We start from the raw sequence: 7,787 nt of genomic DNA, 5'->3' as shown, positions 1-7,787 counted from the left end.
TTCAGCGCATCTCCCCACCCAAGAGCAACTTTGTTCAGTAGTGATGAGACACATTTTCACCTTTCTGGAACAATGAATAAGCAAAATTTCGGGTACTGGGCTGCATTTAATCCTCTTCAATTCCATGAAAGACCATTTCAGCCACCTAAAGCCACAGTTTGGTGTGCTGTGTCTCAATTCGAAGCGTTATGAGTCAATGTTGGAAACCTTCCCAAAGCCTGAATTTGAAGACCTTGCTGAAGAACACGATCTGGATGACATCTGGTTGTGAAAGGATGGCGCTACCGACCACACAGTTCGAACTTCATTAGCTGTTTTGAGACAGATGTTCCCAAGGAAGCTCACTAAGAGGTGACGTGGTCAGCGTGTTCACCTGATTTGAGCATTTGCGACTTCTTTCTTTGAGGCCACCTTAAAGATAAGGTCTTCAAACATCGTCCACACACCCTTCAAGAACTCAAGCAGCGAATAAGAAGGAATTCTGGTCATACCGTTCGAGATATTCCGAAAAGCGGTTTAAAATTTCCAAAATCGACTACATCTGTGTGTCGCAGCTGACGGCCGCCATCTTAGTGATATCGTTTTCAAAACTTGAGCAAAAAACTATATTTCTTAGTGCTTCAAATGAATGAAACCGTTTTTCTCTGCTTTTACTATTTTTTTTAATATCTCTCTGAAACTCGTCAGACGCATCTGCCGCACTCTGTATTATTTTGGTACAATGAATGAAGAAAAGAAAAACGGACATCCCTCTAGGAAGAGTGCTGACCGTAGACAAGTAAGACACAGGCTTTCGGCCCTCATCATTACAGTGAAAAAGTGTCAGGAGGATCACCACTTGAATAAAAACAACTAACATACGAATCATTCCGAAAACTCATTGGGTGTGGAGGTGTAGCACATCCTTACTAAGATCCAGATACTTCTCAGATATCAAAGTGCTAAAGTTTCGAACAAACGTTTTGGAATGATCCAAACCAGAAAGATTTTGCCAGAGTGGTTCTCTTTCGGGTTTTTCCTTCTCCTGAAACTCTTATTTTTATAGAAACGTTTGCCTATACCACACAAAGGTTTCAGGCCAATAAAAGGAATTTGAGCTCCTTCTCTGGCTAGTGTGTTGGCATCTTTACTTCCTTTAATTCTCGAGTGACCGGGAACTCAGACTGAAAAGAACTTGTTCATCTTGCCTATTTTGTTGAGTTTTATTTGGCACTCAGATACCAACTTAGAATCGATGATAGGTGAACTCAACGCTTTGGTTGCATTTCGACTATCAGAATGTATTGCTATATCACAATTCTGATAGTTTCTTACTATGTTGATTTTCATACGTCTTTCTATTGCAAGTATATCTGACTGAAAGATTCATATACAGCTGCTTAACGATAGTTAGCATTTGGTTTCAGTTCGGAATACTTCACCTTCAGTCCCTGTTGTGGTTTTAGAACCATCTGTATACCATTTAATGTTGAAAATTTTACTGTTTGCCTCATTTTTAGAAACAGTGCTGCAGGTCCAAGTCACCAGTCACAACTGTATTGTAACACACCATTTAACTCAATCGTATATGTTAAGTAGATCATTTATTTTCCTGAAACTAAAACCTACATTTTGAAATCTCTTATTTCACCACTAATTTCTTCTGTCTACTTTCGCACCTAAGAAAATCGAAACAAATAATTGAATCAATAGATTTTCCCAATCTCGCACTTTATTCATTTCCCAATTCAGCTAACCACCAGCCGAACATTTTCCGAATAAAAATTCCCTCATCCGACAATTTTCGCGAAATCTCAAGGATTGAAATACAAATTAAATATTTCAATTTCGCTCCATCCGGAACGGAAAAAAAATTGCGGATCAATCAACCGTAAACACGAAATAAATTCGTGAAAATCCAATTCCATCTCGTCGAAGATTTTCAATTTCTTCGACTTGTCGGCCCCATACAATTTCCTGTAGTTCTTCTAATTTATGAGCTTTTAAACTGAAAGGTTTCCACTAATTGCGATCCACTCTAACGATGGAAAGTTTGAGTTGGTGTAACCCCTGTTTGATATTAATTTGAAGTTCGAAGAGTCCTGGAGTTTCAATCTTCATTTGAATAAAACTGCGATGAAAATTGTTCGGAATGATTATTTCCATTTTATGAATCCCTCTGCAGAGAGATATCCATGGTAAAAAAGTGTATACATCATTTTATTCAGCTATCAGAGGTTACCTCATTAAATAAGGAATTTCTTCAATGTTAGTAATTTTTTCTCTTCACTTGACGATATTGCATGTTGCAGTTGAATATCTCTCCAGATTCAATAAAATTATGTATGTAAGCAATTACTAATTTAATACTCAGTCTATGTAATACTGAGACCATCAAATCCTAAGCACATCATGCTGAGACCATAATTGACCGAAAAAATCATGTGTCTCTATGATCGAACCCAACCACAGGCCAGATACCAAGGTACTCTCGCTCTAACAAGGATCCTGCTCTAACACACACTTAAGAGACACTGGTAATACTTCGACTCAAATCCTGTATAGTAAGTTAGTTCAACTGTGTTTGTTATAATAAACTCTGCATCCTGGGTGATGACTTTATTTGATACCGACCATAGAGTAGTAGAGGGGGTATACGCAAGTTTTACTCGTCCCCAACATGGTTAGATTACGTTGCCGGATTGTGATATATTTTTAAATCCACAATTTCACTATAACATTATGAATGTATATTATATTGAATGAAATATATCTATTCGAGTGATTTTCAATTAAATATGAAAATTTTAATATTTGGAATCCGATATTTTTCCTAATTGTCGAATTTCTAGTATGCAGAATATTCATTATTTTCTGTATCTACCAGCTGAAATCCAAGGTTTGGCAACTATTGCTCTCCTAGTGTCATCCGTTGTTACACGTCGTTTGGCGCGCTTGAAGTTTGTTTTCTGAATTTCTTGAATATTTAGGAACCTATTCATCTCAATATATTTTGAGTTGATATGAAACGTTGATTCACTATGGGACATAAGAAGTGCGTTTTTTGTGGACAAACTCCCGAATTGAGTGAAATATCGTATCGCTGATATGTTTTACACAATTTTGTAAACAAACAATAACGTCACTCAAATTTATGTAGGAAGATCCTAAACATGATCTTACTTTCTTGTAATCATACTCAAGATTTCAGGAGAACCAGCCAAGATACAAAAATATTGCTTATTTGAATTATTCAATTTGAAAAATTTTTCAGAATCAGAAAGCTCTGATTCCAAACATATGAGACGCTGATTTATTCACCTCTCAAAAAAATGGCGAAAATGAAATTCAAATAACCTTAACTTCATTCCTCTAAATTGTATCATATAGAAGCTGATCAATAAAAACAAAATGTTTTCACAAATTACGAATGGCAGTAACTAGTAGACTTACAGCTATGAAATAAAATAAGGATCACCCTTTATTGTCATCGATGTTTAACCTCCTGAATTTTTTTGCATCGATCCAAAAACACTTTGTATACTTCAAGGAAAATCTCGAATGAGTTGTTTTCAAAGGTGAAATTTCAGCAGGTTTATTTTGATTTTTTTACTTCATTTTTCATTAAAGCCCATATAAAAGCAGTAAAATTTATTCGAGAAAAATGAAAATGTTTGGTATTACCTTCTTGAATAGCTGATGGGAAGTGTCGATCTGAAACACAAAAATATTCCAATTCAAAGACATATCTTCAGTTATTGAAAAAAATATATATTCCTCATATAAAACACAGTCAAAAATTTAGAAAATATCAAGAACTGCTCAATCGAATATATAATATTTGTTTTGTATTTCACCATATGTATTATTCAATCGGTGAACAGAATTCCATGACGGGAAAGATACAACTGTAATTTATACACCAATTCAACTTCCAAGCATATAAATCGTCCGAAATGCTTCCATCAGTCCGGTAAATCTGTTGAATATACACTCGTATGCTCAATTCAGAACATTAAGATAGGATATATTGAGATTCGAATCGTATATCTTCTGTGTTGCCCTATTCCTCATGCAATATTCGCTCAGAGGGTCTGCTGCTTTTGGAAGAACACGCTAAATATAAACGTTTTAAATAATGATAATAATAACATAGTAGCCATCCTCAGCGATGTCTTCTTGGCTGGGGATAAAAAGAAGAATGAATAGTTCAAGTTGAATTTGGAGTTCAAGATCGTATAATTCTTGAAAATATTTCTACATTGATTTTAGATCGAGTTGTGAAATGAAGATCGCTCATTTTTTTTTGGTTGAACATTTTATGTTACGATAATAGTTTATGCTATTAGTATTCACAATCTAAAATACCTGCCCATTCCATCTTTTCAAATAGATTTTTGATGAACTTGGAGACACCCAAATGTTTTCAATTCAGCTTGCTCAATTTTGATTAGCGACACTAAGCACTGATATGTATTCAGTGATTTTCTACCAACGAAAATTTTATTCTCATTCGGTTCATTCATATTCTGAGATTACAACTAACATTTATCCAAGGAAAATGACGGTTACAAGACGGCTAAGTTAGTTTTTGACAATGGTAGTTGTAGACACAAGGGCAGAGAATTTCGTGCTTTTATTATCTGAAGGTGAGGTAAATTTTTTTGATATGTATACACACATCGTCAAAAATCTTTTAACAAGACCTTTTTTGTGTGTGGAATCTTTACTACCTTATCACTTATATACTTATACTTATGTGAAAACAATAAACCAGAAAAAAATGTTTTCTCTTCGGGAGAATACAGGTGTATTCGAAGATAATCAGTTTTCATTGAATAACGAGAGTTGTAATATTGACAATAATCCATTGAAAAATACCGGGACATCCAATTTCTCTGGCAAAAATAGTAGCCTTATATCAAGAAGCTTAATCCAACCACCAGATTGCGCAACGTTTGAATATACTACGGGCAGTAAAGCGCATAGTGGCCCTTTTCCTGGAAACTGGCAGCGTTGCCCGGAGACCGGAGTATGGTCGACCCAGAGTGACATCTGCAAGGGAAGACCATTATATCGCAAATTTCACTCGAATGAATCTAACGGTATCTGTAACAGCCCTTCAAAGTCATTTTCAAGACGGGTAGTCTCAACCAGTACCATAAGAAGACGGTAACATTCCCCAAATTTAAGGGCAAGACCTTCAAGAGTACCTCGGCTATCACCTGGACATATAACTACTCATCGGAATGGGCAAAAAACCACCAAGACCAAGTGCCATCTACGTAGAAAACATCATTGAACCAATCATCGTTCAACTGCGTAACGAATTTAGGGATAATTTCATTTATCAGGATGATAACGCCCCACCACACCGCACACGAATTGTTCAAAACATTCTTCAAGACAACCATATCCAGAGAATGAACTGGCCTGCAAAAGCACCAGACATGAATCAAATTGAGCACATATGGAATAATTTAGGGAGAGCAATATTCAATTCCCAAAACCCACCTTTAACTTCTCAGAAATTGAGTTTAGCCCTTCAGAAAGAATGGAACGATGCATGAAAATTGATGACTGAATTTGTGGATTGTCTACGCGTATTCGGCAGTTGATTGAAAGAAGAGGTGGTATACGGACTATCGAATTTGAATTCAGTTGTGGAATAACTATAATAATTTAAAAATAAATAATCCACAAATTTAGATTTTTACTCATTTTTTCTATTTGTCTCATCCTGTATAAATCAAAGAGTAACAAACAAAGATTTTCTATCAACTATATTGCAGTTGAATATTCATCCCATTTTCAGAACATAGATTCTTTATTTCTTGAGAAACCTAAGGGGCCAAAACTTTTGACGATATGTGTATCTGTCTCGCCATCTAGACTGCATAGAAATAAAACAAAATAATTCTTTAAATCAACATGTTACTTGAACTCTTCGAATTGTCTGCAGAACGCCATCATAATATTTACATAAGAATTCATCGGACTAGGTCACCCATATACTCCACTTCAGTTAACCCAGGTACGAAACACAAACGATAATATTGTCTAGATAAACTCGATATAGTTCAATATTCGAGCAATGAACAGATAGCTACCACGAATGTAAAGCGAAACATCACATTTCACATTCGCCAAAGCCATCCTCCATAACCCTCCTTCCCCTTGGGCTGTTTGTATTATGTACCATCCGAAGCACCTACACTACCACTACACTTGTTTAGTTAACGTATTTCATCTCAGCCTGAAACAACAATGAAGACGGTTCCCAAGGAAACTATCTTGACGTTCAAATCGACTGCACCGTAGGCGTCTCTTGCAGATTCCTATATTGCTCTACAAATATGGATGGAGATCGGGTCACTAATCTCTGATGAGTTTGGTTTTAGTATTCCACCTGAGGGGCTCTGGATGTGGCTGCTAGGGTCCTTGGAGCGGTTGCAGCTCGAATTATATCATTAATATTGACAATTACTCTTATCTGGAGAGAGGTGAAGTGTGTGTATACTCTGATGGTGCTGTACGATTGTTGAGAATATACAGCAACAGTTTAGGACTGTGTATCGAAGTTGAACAATAATTTCAGAATATTGTCTAAGCTTCCAGGTTCTGCAATTATATTTCTAGAATATAAGATGGTTGAGTTCTTGATCTTATTTGGGAACGCAGAGCATTAGAAATAATTTTCAAGGAGAATACATACGTGCTTAAGTGACTGACAACATAAAAGAGATAGCATCAAACCAATTTTAAAACCAATGCAAAAACTGGAACCAGTCTTAAGAATTGATAAGGATAAAGCTCCATATAGCTAGCGCTTTTAGCATACGTTGGGATTTCTGAAGAGTTTACATTGGGGCTACAAAAAAAGTATTCGAACCCGAATGGTGTTGCCGATTGAATCAATCTGTAGGTCTGCGTTAGCCGAATATGCTTTAAACGACGGACATAAAATCTTTTTTTAGAAGACGAAAAGTCTAAACATCAAGGACGAATATAAATCCTACTGAAATATACAAGCATTCCAATAACATGAACAAGAGAAAAGAGTCACTAATCATTCACAACGCCTGGTTACCAGGGATAGGCTCAGAAGCAAGGCACACAGAATATTCTCTGAATACTCATTCTGATGACTGAAAATGACATAAATAGAAATACTTCTAGGAAAAAATTTAGAACCTTGAATTTCCAAATTCAGTAACTGAAGTGAACGAAAAATCTCAATAGCAGACGAAAAGTTTCAGTAGTTTTAAAGAGAGTATTTTTCTCTAGATTTTATCACAGTCCTCCATCTCCTAGAATTCTGGAGTGATATATTCTGCCAAAAAAGATTTCATGTCTTCCATGAAATTAATTTCGACCTTGACTTAATCTTCTTTGTAGCATATCACATGCATGCTCGATCAGATTTGAGTCTGGGTATTGTATATGCTGCAACCTTTCAGCTTTTCCTGGCATTCTAGGAACACGAACACTTCTCCAAAGATTTACTCAATAGAAAATATTACTTTCGACCAATTACCAATCTGCATATTCTTTCAGCCCACTCTAACCTAGCTGCACAATTTCTCCTTGTTGTAGGTTGAGATCATTCAAGGACTTCTGGAGTGTAGGAAGATTTTCCATAACTTTTTTCTAATGGCTCTACGTGAAACACTAAAACCTTAGTTTTGATATTGTTACGTTTTTCGGTTAAGTAAATCGGTAATCCTTACTGACACTAATTTATTTCAGATACACAACCATAAAAACTATTTACAACTACTACATTAATTCATTTCCAAAACTTATAT

The sequence above is a fragment of the Harmonia axyridis genome, chromosome 6 (assembly GCF_914767665.1).
Source record: "Harmonia axyridis chromosome 6, icHarAxyr1.1, whole genome shotgun sequence".
Lineage (NCBI taxonomy): Eukaryota > Metazoa > Arthropoda > Insecta > Coleoptera > Coccinellidae > Harmonia > Harmonia axyridis.
Note: the sequence above shows the minus strand (reverse complement) of the source record.